Here is a 20276-nt window from a genome sequence, read left to right as displayed (position 1 = left end):
TAAGTTATAGAAAGCTTGGTATAACCTAAATGAACTCAGAGGAGTCTAATACTAGGAGTAATTAGAAGAGATGAAATGTTGCCCTGGTAGTAGAATAAGGGTGTAATGGTGATAGATAAGAGGATGGCGTTTAGACCTTTGATTGAGTAATGATTTTGAGAAAAGGGATTTCATGAATTACATGGGATTAGAACCCATATGATGAATCAAGTTGGGATTCTATGAAATACATTTATTAAGGTATAGTATCGTCCCTAGGTAGATCAGGCAAATCACTTCAAATGTTCCCCGATGAGACGTGAGCCTTAGTGACAATGTATTACGTAAGAGGTTTCAAGTTATCAATGGTAGATTATGAATCAACATTAAGGTGAATCAACAATGGATGGATAAAAGTTATAAAGTATTATATGAGATTAGGTAATCATTCTTAAGATAAACAATAATGAAGAAGAACTAAAGGACTTAGATTTATACATACAGGATAAACAACGAGAGAGTAACCTGGAGTTGAGTAGCAAACCTCTGTACTAATAAACCGAAGTAAGTGTTATGGTATAGTATAACCTACCTAGATGTATTAAAGCTATAAACATAGATAACTGAGGTTGTGAAACAACATATAGCAATGGTTGTAAGTTCGACTAAGTACCGAGAGAAAAACTTCAGTACACCTATAGATGCCCCGAGGGACAGCTTGTCATAGTTATGTATATGTTCACGAAGCAAGGCCTAGAAATTGGCTAAGAGCTGGAGGAAAAAGGATAAAAAAGTCATATAAGTGCACTTACAAGGTCAGAGTCGTACAAGCTGCATGATAAAAAGTAGCAACAATTACGAGATTGAAAGGATTCCGACCACAAGTCGTGGTGTGAGAAAGAGGCCTAAAGGGGGGAATGCCCTAGCCTTTGAATTTATTCACAGAACAATTTCCTAGATAGCAAGGATAATATTAAAGTATTCACAAGAGCTATTAGTTATGAGAACGATAAGCACATCAGTCAATATTCGAGGACGAATGTTCCAAAGGGGAGAATGATGCTACACCCCATATTTTCGTACGTAAGAGTACTTCATAAGACAATTGATGTAAGCTCAGAAATGAGATCATTTTTTAAAGTACATAAGGTAAGTTAATCATGTTACCTTGCAGGTTAAAATTTTTTAAGATCATGGATAACAAGTACCAAGAGGGTTGAAAGTTTCAGAAGCTAAAAAAACTAAAGAAAATAAGTTTCGTCGAAAGTCGACAAGCTGGGAATATTATAACATGTACTCTTGGGATAAACATAATGTACTTAACATGATAAGGAGGTTATGTTATGAGTTATTTTAGTTGTATGATAGCCGTGTATTACATTTTGAAGTCAAGCGAGTTATGAAACATAATTTGGCAAAGGTTATCACAAGTTACATTCATAAATGTTCTGAAAAGTAGGTCAAATGTAGCTGTGATTTTCTCCCAATATACTTGGAATTTGTTGCACCCTGTACGTCCCAAGGTGACGTATAATGAATATGAGACTTTTTAATCATGATTTAGATGAGAGTAAATTCATAATATGATTATATATGATGTTTGTATATAAAATATAAAGTTTGGAAAAAATCGGATTTAAGTTTTGGAAAAAACGACTAAGGATTTGCCTTGTAATGAAGCTTTTTGAGCAATGCATTTCGTATGTTATAAGAGGTATATTTGGAAATATTATATACCAAATTTATGGTCTTGGAATTTAGTTTCCAACACTCTTAACCATTCATTCATACGACGTCCGGATAAAAAGATATGAGCGTATGAAGAAGGGTCAATGCTAGGGTGCCAAACTAGCACCTCTTTGACTTTTCAAAAGTTGATATATATAGGTTTTAAGTGGTCTTTATCTTCATTTATCATAAAAAAAAAAATGATAACCCTCGTAAACCTATCCTTAAGCTCTCTACAAAGGTTTTAAAGAAGATTAAAATCATGGGTACGAAATCAAGAAGCGATAACATTAGAACGATCTTTACGACGTAAGTATCATTATACCACCTCTGTTTTTCTTTGTAGTTTGCGTTTTGGAAGGTACATCATAGTTAATAAAATGCCTACTTTCTTTTTTTAAGCTTTTAAATATAAACGAATGTTGATAAATGTTTTTCCTAATAGTTAGAACTCACGGAACGGTGATCGAAAACCGTGAGTTTGATTTATTCCACTTTTAGTGGACTGTTTTGTAGTCCACTCGTGATGGCCTCTTGTGCTGCTGATTTATGGAGTTTGGAAGGATAAATGGGCGTGGAAAAATGCCATATGTGGTAGTGTAGTGGTTTGGTCACTCGTCGTTGCAGTTTCAGGCTACTTGATAACTTGTTGATTGGGTGTGTTATGGTATATTTGGGATTTTTGTTGTATTAAAGTCCCTAAATTATAGTCAGGTTATTTTCGAGTTGCTGATTGTATTGTGTTGTTGTCTCACCTATAGTAAGCTTGGGGAAGCAGTAAAATCAGGGAAAATGTTGCCCGTCTTTTTTGTTATAGATTAAGATATTTTTGTTATATAAGTGAGAGAGTCATTCGTAACATAACAATAGCTTCACTGTTGTTGTTGTAGATTAAGGTGCAGTGAGTTGAGTTTAGTATTGTTATTGGATAGATTTTTATAAGGTATGTTAAAGCTATTCCTTCTTTCCTTTTGGCATGATCCATATGATACAATGAAACTAGAAAACACGCAACTTTCACAAATGGCTCTATTCTTAGAAGTACTAGGGTTGCCTATGTTCTTGATTCCCCATATGTACTATTATTATATCCTCTATTCATGGGTCTCAGAAAATACATAAGTGATAAAGTTTATTTTGTGATATTAACCGGAGGCATATTAATCTTATGACATCCCAAGAGAGCATATTGACTTACTTCTTTATGCATTGCATTCATTTATACATGTATACCCATGACCAAATGACGTTATATACACATATACTATATGTATATGGGGTATGGGGAAAGGTTATGGCGTTATATATGCACCACCACCTGATCAGCTGGAATATGTTGGTGATTTTACCCACAGAGGCCGAGATGATATTATGAGATGCTCTCAGAGGCTTGATGATGTTATGTACGCATATATACATATATACCTATGCATGCTACGACATTTATATGCATATGCATGACATTATAAATATTTCATGATTCATAGAGCTATTCATACTTACACGTTTAGTTTTTTACTCTGTGTTTCTTTTATGTTTTTTTATATACTGCTTTTATGCCTTACATATATGGTATTTTATTTGTACTGATGTCCCTTTTGCCTGGGGACATTACGTTTCATGCCAGCATGTCCCGATAAACAGGTTGCCAGTCGTCCTAGTTGGCTATCAGCTCAGCGAAAGATGTTGGTGCACTCCACTTGCTCCGGAGTTGCCTATTTGATCAGTATGCTTTGGACATGTATAGATTGGTATGGCGGGACCTTGTCCCAGCCTTTATGATATTTATGTACTCTTAGAGGCTTGTAGACATATGTCATGTATATGGATGATTGTATGGCCCCGCCGGCCTATGTTTTGAGTGTACAAATGATCATGTCGGCCGTATAGGTCCATATGTTACATGTATAAGTTTGTATTCTATGTTGGGTCGCCCTATGTCAAGTATTATCTTAAGTTTAATTCTGGTTATCTCATGACGGCCTTTCCGGCTCATTTACCCATGATAGTATGATGAGAATGATACGTTATGTTGGTACTCGATTGAATTAGATACCGGGTGCCCGTCGCGGCCCTTCGATTTGGGTCGTGATAATAGACATTCACTCTAAGTACAATTCTAGTAATAAAATCGATATTTTACGTCTATTAAAAGTAAAATTTTCTCGGGGAAAGGGGTTTGGTTGACTTTCTAATTTTGACCACCTTGTTTGTCCTTGATACCATATCTTACTTTTAGATAATAAATATGTACTACTTTTATTGTCCCTCTATCTTGAAATCTCAGTGCAACAAACTTGCTATAGAAATATTTTGGTATGAGCAATCTCTCATTATATCGTTAAACCTTTCTCAGTGAGTTGCCCGCCTGTCTGAATCAGCCATAACATCATGGGCTTGATTTCAATATTGGCGTTAACAGAGGCGGAGCTAGCATGCAAAAACAAATTCAGGTGAATTCAATATCTTTTTTCAGACTTTGTATATATATATATTAAGAAATTTATTAGTTATCTATAAAATTTGATTGTAAACTGAGTTATTATTGTATATTAACTTGAACTGTTGTATGCCCACTTGTAATGCCAATGTATGTGCCGTATTAAACAATAAATTTAAGACATCGAAATACATCTCATAGGGAAAAGATCAAAGATAAAGATAGTTAGAAAGAAAAGACCACATTAGAAAACTTTGAAGGGTAAAATATTATAAATAACAAGAAAGAGGAACCTAATATAAATTACACATCCAATAAGTTTATAAATAAATTAGGTAATGTATGATGAATCATACAAGCATGAAGCATCTTGAAAGCAAACTTATGCTCTTTGGAATGAATCCATTTTTATTTTTGAATAGAAAACCATTGATATGAGTTTCTTCATTATTCGTGCGAAGCATGAAAAACAAGGGAACGAGGTAGTACATCTGAAATACTGAAATCACGAGGAATTAACTTATGCATAATAGGGTTTTAGCAACCTTTAATTTGTTGTCATAATACACAAAGACATCCACCTTTTTTATACTCCCCGACACCTTAAATCGTTAGTTATAACATAGATACTGCAAGTACAACAAATCCAGCAATCGGTAAGGCAATCATCGTCGGAGGTACAACTTCTATAACAAGTAGCAAGTTGTGGAAGTAGTCTTTTCTTGAGTCCCGAGAGATTATGATCAACATCTGGTGCAGCTACAACTTGTGTCTTTGAGAAGCTTGGCATATTAACTGAAATATTTCACCGTTATAATCATTGAAATTAAATTTTGACTAATATAGCATCACAAGCACACATTTAAATGTCATGCATATTCATGTATACAATATATGTGTCGCATGTATGTGTGTGTATGCAACAAATAGAGATAAAGAAGAATAGTTACTCACTAGTGGTAACCATGAGAAGAATAGTGATAACAGAACAAAGTTTAAGCAGCGCCATATCAAAAATTTTACTTCAAAGTTTTTCTATGAGCATCTCATTGTCTTTCGATGAACGTAATTTATAGGCCTCCTCTATAAATGGACCAGCTTCTCTAGCATGTACTATAGTTTATTTTTTTCTTTATTATCTATTTTTAGGTCTTATATTCAAGGCTTGTATGTGCTAGCCTTTTTTCTAATTAATACAATTTATAACTTAATAAAGTCTCTTCATTTTCACAGCTTCCAAAAAGATTAATTATACATTCCAATAGATACAGAATGAAACATTTTGACCAAGAAGTACTACACCAGGAGTTGTGCTTCCTAGCTAGTTGTACTTGTACAGTTGTACTTATTTAATAAATGAGTTGAGATAATTTCAGATCCATTATTTTTGTAAGATGAATGTGAGAGTTGATGATGATATGTGTGATACGCTATAACATATAATTAAAATTAGAAGTAGTAGTTCAAAATTATTAATCAAAATTAGTTATCGTAATCGGTACTCTCTAGATGCTAATTAACAATCTACTTGTTATAATCTTAATTATCGGCAATAACGTTGCACTTTGCACGTGCATCAATTAATGAACTAACTTCTTGTTAGATTTGCATGTGATCACACGTAGTTTATGGAAGATGCATATGAGAATTGAAGCATTTGACGTGAATATCGACGCATTTACTTCTCATTTTGGAATGCATATATAGCACATTAATTATACAACAACAAACTTATTGTTCATTTTACAAGGTCTGATAATAAATTTACTAAGTTTGACTCGAAGAACATGTGATCACATGTAGTTTCTGAAAGATGTATATGAGAATGGAAATATTATTTGAGAATTGATGCCTCTTTCTTTTTAATGTATTACTAAGCAAGGTTAAAATATATTTTTGAATGCCATTTTAAATATACAACTGGAAAATGCATTGAATTATTGAAGTAATAATTCACTCCCATCAAATGAACGCGTTCCTGTTCTCGATCAATTTTAAGAACTTATGTTAGGCTACTAAGGCATTCTTTAAGTTCGCCAAACGAATCATATTATATTAAACAGCAATATTCCTCCTTTTTAAATTCATTTTTCTTCAGAAAGGTAGAAAAAGGTATACGATTCGTGCAACACTCATAGGATTCAAGAATTCAACTGAAAACAAGTGTTCAAGTTTCTTTGATATACTTCGTCCATTCCAGTTCATGTGATATTATTTTTTTAATTTTATCGTCGTAAAAGAATAATATTTTCTATACTTGAAAATAATTTAGCTTTAAATTTTTTATTTTATCATTAATGAGATAGGCAGACAAATTTTATGGCATGTTTAAGACCACAAAAATCAAAAAATTTCATTTTACGTCTTAAACTCTGTACCGAGTCAAATAATACAACAAGAAAGTCAAGGAGCTAGGCTTAAATGAAATTCGGTCAAAATGAACTCTTCGTGTAGGTTGAATTTCGTAGAGTTTGATCATTGATGTTTACCTTAATATTATTAAAAGAAAAAGGTTTAATAAAGGATCTTTTCGCCCCTTTTACTAACTTCCTTTCTTTTTTCTCAACTATCATGCTAAAATTTTCTAAGGAAGGACGCTTCCCCTAGAGCATAGTGTAATGAAGAAAATAAGCAAAACACAAAAAAGAAAAAAAAGAATGATTCACATGTAAATCTTAGAATTGGATTACACGTGTTGGAAAATATTAGAGAACACACTTGTCCCTTATTGCCTGTGTAATTATTTCCAATTTATTTCTTTGTAAATTCCACCCATTACCTTAAAGTATTAGGTTGAATAATGTTTAAACCGAATCGTTCAAATTAGAAACTAAATTCAGACTTTCCTATATTACAAAAGAATGAGTTTTTAACAAAACGTCCCCTTAGGTTTGTGCATCGTTCCAATTTTATCAGATGTCCCCGAAGGGACAGTTTTGAAAATACAAGAGGGGGTGAATTGTAGCCGATTTTAAAAACTTAGTTAACTAAGTGTGAATTTAATCGACTAGACTTTATACAGAGTTTGACTTCAGTATAGTTAAATGAAAAGAATATAAGGTAAAAGAGACACAACAGTTTTTATACTGGTTCAGTACCGGCGCGGTACCTACGTCCAGTTCTCTTGAGTTACAAGGGTTCTCTTAGAGATTGATAAATATTTACAGTAGTGATGATTTGTGAACGTTCACTACCAACGTTGTACAACAACTATAATTCTTTGTAGAGTTGACACAACTTTCTTTATGTGTTCTACCTCTTCCTATCTTTTGAGACACTTGTAGACTCAAGAATACAATGTTTGTACTAAAGATTAGAAAGGCTTAGAAACAGATATTGTAGTTGCGTGTTTAATCCTTGAATTTGCCAATCTTCTTATAGGAGGTTTTTAAGAGCTGTTATAGATTGATCTTTGATTCAGGCCCACAATATTCTAATGATATTTGACCCAAGAGGTGCCTCTGATTCCTTCATGAGAGATGAGTCGAATTCATTTAGGTGCTTGATTTCCATACCCGAAATCCAAGGAGTGATTTGTAGTTATTGCACTTGACTTGTTTCCCTTTCTTTTTTTGATTGCTTTAAGGAAAAAGGAAAGCACTCAAATTGTCTTCCATTATGTTGTGTTTCTCTTTCATTTTGAATCTCCTGATTTACTGCAATCATGTCTTCGATTATATTATTTCATTTTATTTTTACTACAAAAAAATGAAATTATATACGAACGTCGTCGCTAATCTGTCGCTAAAACGCTCGTAGCTAGCAGAATTTCATGATAATCAGTTACTAATACGTCGCTAAATGAGATTAGTAACGAATTTTTCTGTTTAGCTACAGAATTCTTCCATCGCTAAAACCTGAGTTTTTAGTAGTGATTTGGATCTCCTGAATTACTGCAATCAATAAGACAAAGTGGGTAAGTTATATTTGCCCTATTGTCATCATTGAAACTTAAGTGTGATAATATCTCCTTTTTGATGATGACAAAACAAAAACAAATTAAACAAAACAAAACAGAGTGTACTTCCCTTTCATAGCTTACTATACATGTTCCCCCTGAGTTGTTGCTCTGGTTGCTTTGTTTTACTTGCCTCCTCATGTTTTCTCCCCATTTGGCATCAATCGAAAATAAGAAGAAAAAAACAGGTGCATATAGAACAATCATAATAATATATGTCAAAAGCAAACTAGTTAGGATAGTAACGTTTATGCCTTCAGCAGAGGCATACTGTGATGGTTCTTATAGACCAGCGCAAAAAAATACCAAGTGCACAAACTAAAGACAAGCAGGGAACAAAAATTATTTTAAAACACACACACACACACATACACTGCCTTAGTTTCTCTCTGGGAAGTACTTCAGGGTATTGATCACTTTGGTGCAGAAAGAGTCATAAGAGGTATCAATTTCTTTGGTGATTTTGTTCATCTTTTTTGTCATGGAGTTGAAAGCCCTGATTCCTTGCCTCCTTGTGGATCCTATGTCAATCCTAAGCTTAGCCACATCTGTGCATGTTTCTTTGGTGACTTTCCTGATCTTGTCCACTTGTTCTTTCATTATGGTGAGCATGATTTTTACCTCGTCTAGACTTTGCTGAATCTGTTGTAGGTTATTTGTGACAGTTCGACTGAGGCTCTGTTGGTTCAGTAGGTGCTTCAACCTGTACTGGAGCACTTTCAACCTTGACACGTCTAAACCATCCATCGTTATGTAACCTATCACCCATCATAGTAAAGGTTGTCTTATCATAAGTGCTTGTAATGTGTTTAGGTAAAAAATGTGCCAAATCAACCTTCATGACCTCAAGGATATGTGAGATGAGCAAGCCATAAGGTAAGCAAGCAGCAGGAGAGGATATATCCCTGCTACTTTCGAGCATATACTGACGAATCCACACAAACCAGTCAAGTCTTTTATTGTTCGAAAGATAGTAAAGAATGAAGATGTCTCTAGCAGTAAAATTGTTTAGAGACCCAATCCTAGGAAGCAGAGTAGTAGCTATCATATAGGCTAAAATACGATGTTCAAACTTGAGATTTTTAGGACCAATGTCAGGAGGGTTTTCAGACAGAAAGGCTTTTGCTTCTTCTAAAGAAACTTCAAAGTCTTTAGGCTAGAAATTTTGTACAAAGACATCATAACCATGAAACTTAGCATAGAATATCTTTTCAAATTGATAGGGATCAAGAACAATCTGAGTGCCTAACACCATTGATTCTAAGTCATCTTTGTCGTTAACAAATAGATTTGCGTAAAACATCCTCACTGGCTCTTCATATATAGATGTTCCAATAGTATCAAACAGAGAGGAGAGACGTTGAAAATCAAAGATAGTTATTACACCACAGTGTAAACTTTTCATAAGAGGAAGACTTACAGAGCATTCATAGGCCATAGATTTAAACTTAGAAGACTCAAACCTTGATTTTTCACTTGGTCCATAGAAGATTAGTTCATCCGCTGGCCCAAAAATTGAGCTTTCCACATTTACTTTCTTGCATGCAGGCCTTTTGGCGGTTTGCTTCATGGGTCTTTTTCCTGCCCTTTATTTACTAATAGGAAGTTCTTCTGATGATTCACTACTTTCATTATCAGTTTTGAGAAAGTCTAAATCAAAAGATAATTCAAGGTCAACAGTTTCTTCAGGATTTTGGATTTTCTAAAATCGTCTGCTTCGTCTTGTGGTGGTGGATGATGAGAGATTTTATTTTGCCATGGTAGAGAAATTTTGTGAGAACTGATGGAAAATAAGATAAAAAGGGGGTGTTTATCTAATATTTTGAGAGTTTGAAGAGGTGCATTGGTTAGAGGAAAAGGTGAATTCAGATGTAAATGACCCTTTTGGGGAGTTTCTTCGGCGACACCAGTGTAATAATAACACTTACATAAAATTAATACATTCACCAAATAATCAGACCAAGAAAATATTTTATAAAGATATGAAGGATTTCTTCACAAAATAGATATAATACCAATCTTTTTACGGAGTAGACAAAAGTTTTCTTCTAAAAGAGATTTTGTAAAAATATCGGCAAGTTGTGATTCAGTACTAATGAATGCTAACAAGATATCACCTTTTGCAATATGATCACGAATAAAATGATGTTTAATTCCAATATGTTTTGACCTAGAATGATGCACAGAATTTTTTTACATACATATAGCACTTGTATTATCACAGAATATAGGAGTAGAAGTAAGAGATAAATCATCATCGAGAAATTGATGCATGATCAAAAGGACTTGTGTACAGCAACTCCCAACAGCTAAATATTCTGCTTCAGTAGTTGATAGAGTAATGCAATTTTATTTCTTGCTATGCCAGAAAATTAGAGCATTCCCAACAATTGGCATGTGCCACTAGTACTTTTCCTGTCAATTCTATTACCTGCAAAATTTGTATCTGAAAAACTTTTTAAAGCAAAATTGTTACAATGATCATACCATAGTCCTAATTCAGTGGTCTCAATGAGATATCTAATAATACTTTCAACTACAGTAATATGAGATTCCTTTGGAGCCGACTGAAATCTTGCACACTTACATACACTGAACATTATATCTGGTCGACTAGTAGTAAGTTATAATAGTGATCCAGTTATTCCTCTATACATCGTTTCATCCACACTTTTTTCCATTTTTGTCTTCTTCAAGCAAAGTTGTTGGGCTCATTGGAGTTCCAATAGACTTTACATTTTTCATGCCAAATGTTTTTATGAGTTCCTTGGTATACTTGGTTTGGCTAATAAAAATCCCTTTTGAAAACTGTTTGATTTGTAATCCAAGAAAGAATGCTAGTTCTCCCGTCATGCTCATTTCGAATTCTCCTTTCATAATATGAGCGAATTCTTCACATAATACAGGGTCAGGACTCCCGAATATGATATCGTCAACATAAATTTGAGTAATAAGATTACCTGAATTAGAGTATTTAATAAACAAGGTTGTATTGATAGTACCTCTTTTGAAGCCTTGATTTAGATCAAATGAGCTTAGTCTTTCATACTAGGCTCTAGGAGCTTGCTTGAGTCTATATAGAGCATTAGACAACTTGAATGCATGGTTTGGAAAGCTGGTACTTGCAAAACCAGGAGGTTGTTTTACATATACTTCTTCAGAGATATATCCATTTAAGAACGCGCTTTTTACATCCATTTGAAATAGCTTAAATCCTTTATGAGCAGCAAAAGCAAGTAGTATTCGAATGAATTCTAATCTTGCTACAGGTGAAAACATTTCATCGTAGTCGATTCCTTCTTGCTGAGAGTAACCTTGAGCAACTAGCCTTGCCTTGTTACGAACCATCTGACCAAACTCATTTAGTTTATTTCTGAAGACTGATTTAGGTCCTACAGTGGAAGCGTTTGATGGTTTTGGAACCAAATCCCACACTTTATTTCTTTCAAATTGATCGAGTTCATCCTTCATAGATTTGACCCAGTAGACGTCTTTAAGGTCTTTATCAACCTTCTTTATTCAAGTTGTGATAGTAAGGACATGTGAGAGTTGAGATTCTGAGATCTTCTGGTAGTGATACCTTCTTGTGGATTTCCAATGATGAACTCGTGAGGATATCCAGATTCACTTTTCCATTCATTTGGAATATTTGTGATTGACTGTTCAACAGAAAGATGGTTCTTGGATTTCAATGTGTTCTTCAGTTGACTGATTTTGCTGATCAGTCGACTGATATTGACTATCTTTTCCTGCAACAACAGACTTTGGAACAATAGAGATTTTCTCATCTTCAGGAAGTTTTACATTCCTTAAGTGAGTGTTAGTATATACAAAAACAACATGAATGGATTCCTCAATACATAAGGTTTTTTTATTAAAGAATCTATATATTCTACTTGAAGGAGAATAACCAAGAAAGATACCTTCGTCACTTTTTGGATCAAATTTACCCAAGTTATCTTTACCATTATTGTGAATAAAACGTTTGCATCCAAATGGGTGAAAGTAACTGATATTGGGTTTCGTACCATTCCACAATTCATATGGAGTCTTTTTGAGAAGGGGTCAAATTAGACATCTATTGATAATATGACATGCAGTACTTACAGCTTCTGCCCAGAAGTGGTGAGGTAGAGAGTTTTTCACAATAATGGTTTTTGCCATATCCTGTAAATTTATGTTGTTACGTTCTACCACTCCATTTTGTTGAGATGATCTTGGCGAAGAGAAGTTATGAAATATTCCTTGATCATTACAAAAAATTTCAAAGGCTCTGCTTTCGAACTCTCCTCCATGGTCACTTCTGATAGTAGAAATGTAATATCCTTTTTCACGCTGTACCTTCTTACAAAACACTTCAAAATTATTTAGAGCTTCATCTTTATGATTCAGAAACATAACCCAACTGAAACAAGAGAAATCATCTACGATAACAAAGGCATAATTTCTACCACTAATATTAGTAGTTCTAGTTGGACCAAATAGATCCATATGCAAGAGTTGAAGAGGTTTAGTAGTAGATACAATATTTTTGATTTTAAAGGATGAACGAGTTTGTTTTCCTAATTGACATGCATCACAAATATGATCTTTTGAAAAATCTAGTTTTGGAAGACCAATGACAAGATCGAGGTTAGAGAGTTTTTGAATAATATGCATGCTAGCATGGCTAAGCTTTATGTGCCATACCCAAGGATCATCAATCATAGAAGCTAGACAAATTTGATTACCAAGGTTGTCTATATTGCTTATAGTATAAATATTTTAGTCTCTATTTCCAGAAAGAATAACTTTACCTGATTCGTCTTCAATAAGCCAACCAGATATTTTAAAACGAACCTCATAGTCATTGTCGCATAGTTGACTGATACCGAGAAGGTTGTAACTAAGTTCATCAGCTAGGTATACTTCGTCTACATCACATACTGGGCTGAGAGGGACTCTGCTAACTCTAATTACATTCCCTTTTGATTTGTCTTCAAATGTGACAGTTCCTCAATCTAATTTGGTGACTGTTTTGAACAGTTGTTTGTGACCAGTCATATGTCTGGAACATGCGCTATCAAGATACCATTTTCCTTTTCTATCCCTCTTGCATTGTTCCTGCAATAAAAAATTATTTTTTTAGGTACCCCAAGCTTGCTTGGGTCCTGAATGGTTAGTATTCTGATTGTTAGCTTGACTTGAGGCCTTGGGTCGCCAGACCCATTTCTTTGTTCTTAAGCCTGCAATGGCTAGAGGAATGATCAAAGTTTCCATAGTAGAAGCATGAGGGGTTATTAGAATTTTCATACCCTTTATCTGCTTTGAGTCTGAACCTGGAATGATTAGTTTTGTGCCTACTTTTACCACAATGAATACATGAAGAAGGATTCTAGTTGAAAATTTATGAGGAATAGATTGATTTGATTTAACATAACTATGACTAGTGGATTTTCGTAATCCACTCAGTTGAAGTTGAAGTTCATTAACTTCCTCTTGAAGCATATCTCTCTCAATTTCACATACTTCTAATTTCAACGCCCAATGTTTCTTTTCTCTTTGGATTTTCGAAGTTCATTTAGAACTTTCTCAATATCTGCAAGAGCAATGTCAATAAATTCTTGAAGTTCATGATAATTTGGATATGTAGGAAGACGTAACTCACTTGTACCTTTGTCAGCCATGAGACCAAGTTCACAAGAGTCTTCATCGCTATTATCATTAATGGCCATGAAGCATATGTTGGCGACTTCTTCTTGATCAGATTCTTTTTCATCACTCAAAAATTGAAAAGATTTCTTCTTTTGAAAGTTCCTACTATGTTTCTTTTTCAGTTTATGACATTCTGCTTGGATCTCTCCATGTTTCCCACACTCATAGCATCTTCCATCATTTTTGTCATTATCATTGTTTATCTTATATTTTCTGAAGTTTGATTTGTCTCTTCTGCTATATCTATTCTTTTTCATCATGTTTGTTACCACTTTGGAAAGCGTAGCTATGTTCATATCTTGTTCTTCTCCTTCTTCTTCTTCTTCTTCATTTTCTGATTCAGCCACAGTTGTTTTGAATATGACTGTCTTTTTTTTTTCTTGTTGAACTTTCCTATCTTAATGTATTTTTTCAAACGTAATTAGATCACCTCTAAGTTCATCATATGACATTTTGCCAAGATCCTGACATTCCAAGGCAATGACTTTGGGTTGCCAAATCGTGGAAAAACTTCTCAGAATTTTTCTGACATGTTCCCCGCTTTTGATTGGTCTACCAAATGATTTTAAGTCTCCGATGATTTTGCTAAACCTAAAAAATATTTCTTTTGCTGATTCTTCGTCCTTCATATGAAATAGTTCATAATCTTGAACTAGAAGATTGATTTTTGTTTCTTTCACTTTGTTGGTTCCTTCATATGTGACTTCTAATTTATCCCACATTTTCTTTGTAATTTCACAGCTTGATATCTTTTCATATTCTTCTCACTGATAGCATTATACAGAAGATTTTTTGCTTTGTCATTTACTATTATGACAACTGATTGTTCTTAGTGTAATAATCTAAATCAAGAGGATCAGATGATACTATTATTTGACCATTGTCATCTTTCTTTGGCGGAATTGAAAATTTTTTCTTTTTGATTACGCGCCAAACTTTAATATCATATGACATAGTGTAAGTCTCTATGCATACTTTCCAGTGAGAAAAGTGCTGACCATTGAAGTACGGGGGTCGTACTTGAGGGGTTCCTTTTTGGAATAGCGCTCCAACTACTGTGCTTGATCACATGATCTTTTCCTCACTTGTTGTTAAGCAAAGTTCATGAGTCAAGCTCCGAAACCAATTAAAAATATAAGAGGGGGTTGAATTGTAGCCGATTTTAAAAACTTAGTTGATTAAGTGTGAATTTAGTCGACTAGACTTTATATAGTGTTTGACTTCAGTAGAGTTAAATTAAAAGAACATAAGGTAAAAAAGACACAACAGTTTTATACTGGTTCAGTACCGGTGTGGTATCTACGTCCAGTTTCCTTGGGTCACAAGGGCTCTCTTAGTGCTTGATAAATGTTTACAATAATGATGATTTGTGAACGTTCACTACCAACGTTGTACAACAACTATAATTCTTTATAGAGTTGACACAACTTTCTTTATGTGTTCTACCTCTTCCTATTTTTTGAGACATTTGTAGACTCAAGAATACAGTGTTTGTACTAATGATTATAAAGGCTTAGAAACAGATGTTGTTGCGTGTTTAATCCTTGAGTTTGTCAATCTTCTTATATGAGAGTTTTGAGAGTTGTTGTAAATTGATCTTTGATTGAGGCCCACAATATTCTAATGATATTTGACCCAAGAGGTGCCTCTGGTTCCTTCATGAGAGATGAGCTGGATTCATTTAAGTGCTTGTTTCCCCTACCCAAAATCCAGGGAGTGATTTGTGGTTATTGCACTTGATTTGTTTCCCTTTCTTTTTTTGATGGTTTTAAAGAAAAAGGACAACACTCAAATTGTCTTCCATTATGTTGTGTTTTCCTTCCATTTTGAATCTTCTGATTTACTGCAATCCTGTCTTCCAGTATATCGTTTCACTTTTTTTTGGATCTCCTGAAGTACTGCAATTAATAAGACAAAGTGGGTAAGTTAGATTTGCCCTATTGTCATCGTTGAAACTTAAGTGTAACAAGTTTGGTATTACTCAATTGAATTTTTATTAAATTTAATTTGTTCCATCCCAACTGCAGTTAAACTGATATTTCTTTGAAATCAAACTGTTTTAGACCAAATGGTTCCTTAAGTTTGTGCATTATTCTCTATTTTGTCCCCTTATTTTCATGTCATCCCTGCAGCTTGAAGCATTATTTACAACATTTTGCTAGATGCTACTATTACTTTCTAAATTGTTGTCTGCAGTCAAAACTTTTTATATTTTTTTGAAATACACTAATAAAGAAATAGTGCAAAACAAATTGAAGCGAAGGGATTGATAAGATGAGTAATAGTAAACTCCAACTCTGATTGGACAATAGTATAAATTTTGAGAGGTAAAACTATACGAAATACAAGGAAATAAGATAGTACAAAGTAAATATTGAAATCACAAGGATTCAATTATGCATAATAGGGATTTATAACAAGGTTTTGCCACAGAACACAAAGAAACCCATCTTCATATTGTTCCAAGTACGCACGTATTTGAACTAATTGATTCACTCTGCAAATTACAATGACAGCAAACCCAACAATCACTGCAGTCACTATCGGAAGTACACCCTCTCCAACAAGTCCCAAGTTGTGGGAGTAATCTCCTCTCCAGTCCAGTGATATTATTGTAACGCCCCGGAAAAATTTTGAAGTATTTCAGTGTAAAGCCCCGTAAATTTCGCAAGTGAATTCAAGGTTTTGTGGTGTCGGAGTAGGCTTACGTGGTGAAGATGGTATAAAATCTTCGCGACTTTTTGGGTTGAACAATGCACCGGAAAGTAAAGAAAAAATTTTGGCGGAAAAGCGCGTTTATGCGGTCCATTATCCGACCGCATAATCACTCTATGAGCCGCATAATGGCCGCATAAGTGAGCAGGAGAAGGGCCAGTCTGGGGGCAATTATGTAGTCGGCTATGCAACCGCATAACTGTTATGCGGTACATTATGCGATTGCATAACAGTTATGCGGACCGCATAGTGACCGCATACACTGACAAATTTTTGATCGTTTTGGTCTGTAATTATGCAACCGATATGTGATTCGCATATCCATTATGCTGTTGCATATGCGACCGCAGAACCTGTTCCAGAGCTCCATTTTTGAATTTTTAAAACCCGACCCTACTTCGTTTAATACACGCTTAGGGTCATTTTTGAGCAAAAATCTGATGTTTTAGAGAGAAGAGAGAGTGTTTTAGAGAGAGAGAAAACCGTAGGCTAATTATTTATCAAGTCTTGCTCAAATCTTAGAAGATTAATAAGGAAAACCTACAAGTTTTTCATCTAAGAGGTAAGGTTCCATACCCTAGTTTTCAATTTCGAATTTGGGTAGAAGATGGTTGATTAGGAGTATGATTCATGGGTATGAGATTATTATTTACACATGCATGTACCAATAAGAATTGTGGGAAGATTGTTGAACTGAAATAAGTAAGGATTGGGTTGTGGAGTGAAGAAAATCTTGTAGAAGAACCTTGTGGTTAAAATTGCACACCTAGTGTCTGATAAAATGCTCAAATGAGCTGAGACCATGAATATCTTTTTAATTATGGTTCAATTTTATTATGTCTCAAAATAGATCGGGATTGCTAAGAATTCCGGATCATACTAGAGTTAAGGAAGCTCGATTGAGGTATGTTGGCTAAACTTTCTCTCTTGGAATTGAATTCCATAATGTTTTCGTAAGTTTCAAAGTATGGGTTGCTTATTAAAAGGTTATGGCTTTGAGTCGTGTTTCAATGAAAGATAGTATGCCAAATTGTGTGAAAAAATTTCAATATTCTTAAGACTCTTAATTGTTCATATGTGTACCTAAAGTCTTGATTTGAAAATGTCTTATTATTGATAATCTATAAAGATGGTTGGAAGTGATATAAATTAATTGGGATACAGAGTGTGGCCAACGTGCCAAGAATTTAAGTTATGATTGTGTCTAGTAGTGCAAATAATTTGAGAAGATGCGATAAAGAATGTGGAATGAGCCTCGACTCAATTGTTTAAAAATGACTTCGAAGATAGAATTGTCTAAAAGTTTTTGTACTAAATTCATGCCCATTAGTGGCTGATCTAACTAATGCTTTGATTTATAAATATATCCAGTGTGATTCGAGTTCTATATACTCGTGTTGAAATTGTAGATTGTCATTTTTGGGGAAGAGTATTGTAAGAGTAAATGGTGTATTGACCATTTATGATTCTTCATGTGTGTTTCTATTGTTGGTTGGTATGCCTCATTCTTTGGGAAGAAACTATTTGTGTTTGAAGTTTCCATTTCAAATGGATTTGAAGTATATGATTTCTGAAATATCCTATATGTTGATACATGATGGTGACCTTTGAAATTGAAAGAGGTGAAAGTGTGGAATATGAAATACGGCCATTATGCCAGGAATAAAGAATCTTATGAATGGCCTAATGAGCCAAGGAAATATTATCGTTGTGAATGACTGAAAATACTAATGAGAATTTATACAATGTGAAAGATGTTGAGGTGAGTACAATTGTATTTATGATATTTCTGTTTGTAAATCAAATCAAAAATATTTTTGGGAGCATCATTAGCAATACCGAGGAAGGGTGGGTCAGGCCTACACCCGAAACTACACGTGCCGGTGTAGGGGTGGATTGAGATTATTCCCCTTATTTGGGATAAAATTAGAACCTTTGGAAATTGTGATATTATTCCCCTTAATTGGGATAAATCTGGAACCTTTGTGGATTGGAAAAGTCAACCCACGCAGCATATGTGGGAAGGCGGCCTAGCTGATCGGGTGGAGATCAGACGCCATATTACGCATATGGTGGTACTACTCTTGGTAACAACTTTCTTTCGCATCACATGTCAAACCACATTGTTCGTGAGGAGATGGCCTAGCCGATCGGGCGTGATCGGACTCCGTGCTAACAAAGACGGTGGTATATCGATGCTAATGATCTCCCAACCAAAATTTTATATGAAGTACGTATTTTAAAAATTATTATGTTTTAACTCAACATTTGGATATTGTTGATTATGACTTGCTGTTTCTATGTGTTGCCTTTTCTTATATGGGCATTCTATTTTAAAAGAGGATTTTTAGCTATACATACTAGTGCTATTCGACAGTACTAACGTCCCTTTTGCCGGGGGCGCTGCATCTTTAATGGATGCAGGTGGTTCTTCAGCAGGCGACATTGATCAGTGATAGCAGTACACTCTTTTCAGCTGATTTGGGGAGTCCCACTTCATTTCGGGGTCATGTATCTTTTGTTTCTCATGTACTGTGTTTTGAGGTATAGCTGGGGCCTTGTTGCCGGCATTTCCATATTACTCTTCTATTGTACTTAGAGGCTCCGCAGACAGGTTGTGGGTTGTGGTTGATGTTGGGGAATTGAACTAGAAATGTTGGTATTTGGAAATCATATTTTTCATTAATTCTATAAACTCGTAATATTTTGAAAATTATGAATGAAGCTGCTAATGGAAATGAAAAGGAAGTTGTTAATAAAATCTTTTCAGTGATTGATTAATGGAGTACACCTCCTCTTTATTCATGGATGAGTTTGGGTAGAAAGAAGTCTAATAGGCTTGCTCGGCGGGGTTCTCTCGATTGAGCGCCGGTCGCGCTCCCGAGTTTGGGGCGTGACAATTATGATCAACATCAAGTGCAACTACGACTTGTGTCTTTGAGAATCGAGGCATGCATATTACCTGAAATGTTTCACCATCATAATTATGAAAATCAAATCACGACTAATATAACATAAAAAAACACACATTTAAGTTTCATGCATACATATAAAATATGTGTGTACCAATAATATAGAGATAAGGAAAATAGGTACTCACTAACGGTTGCTATGAGAAGAATGGCCATAATAGAATAAAGTTTGAACAATGCCATATTAGGAACTGTACTTTACACTTTAAGAAAGTTCTTGTATGAGCATTTCATTGTTTTTCGACAATCATAATTTAAAGACCTTCTCCATAAATGTATTGGCTCTCTAACATGTGCTAAAATTGTTGATTTTCATTTTTTTTTCTTTGTTATCTCTTTAAATTGTTTTTATATCAAGGCTTGTCTGTGCTAGCCTCCCGTCTAATTAATTTAATCTATAATTTAATAAAGTTCCTTCACTCCCAAACCTCTCGAAAATAATTAATTATTTGAACCCAAAGTATGACTGCAGGGGTATAGATTACCCAATAGTATAACGAGGGGTATTCTTAAACTATTTTCGAAAGTAGAGGGATATATTTGGCCCTTTGCCCTTTTTTGTTTGAATGAGTTGTGCTTTAGTTGTACCTGTTAAAAATTTGAGTTACATAATTATTTCAGATCCATAACTTTTGTAAGATGCACGTGCTTCCTAGTTGTACCCATTAAAAATGAGTTAACATAATCTAAGATAAGACACATACACTCAACTCTCTTTATAACATTGTTACGATCCGAAATTTCCATCTTCGAGACCGTGATAGCGCCTAACATTTCACTTGCTAGGCAA

At 34.4% G+C, this 20276-nt stretch overlaps 1 long non-coding RNA gene across 1 annotated transcript; it reads right to left on the bottom strand.

Annotated features, from left to right (window-relative positions):
- Nucleotides 1–4391: 4391 nt before the first annotated feature.
- Nucleotides 4392–5233, bottom strand: LOC107771780 (uncharacterized). Its single transcript, XR_001644880.2, has 2 exons — nucleotides 5102–5233; nucleotides 4392–4942 (listed from the first exon to the last, which is right to left on the bottom strand). It is a non-coding gene; the product is annotated as an uncharacterized LOC107771780 (long non-coding RNA).
- Nucleotides 5234–20276: the final 15043 nt, after the last annotated feature.

Source organism: Nicotiana tabacum, chromosome 24, assembly GCF_000715075.1.
Source record: "Nicotiana tabacum cultivar K326 chromosome 24, ASM71507v2, whole genome shotgun sequence".
Lineage (NCBI taxonomy): Eukaryota > Viridiplantae > Streptophyta > Magnoliopsida > Solanales > Solanaceae > Nicotiana > Nicotiana tabacum.
The sequence above is the reverse complement of the archived record's forward strand: the minus strand, read 5'-3'. Positions and strand labels throughout refer to the sequence as shown.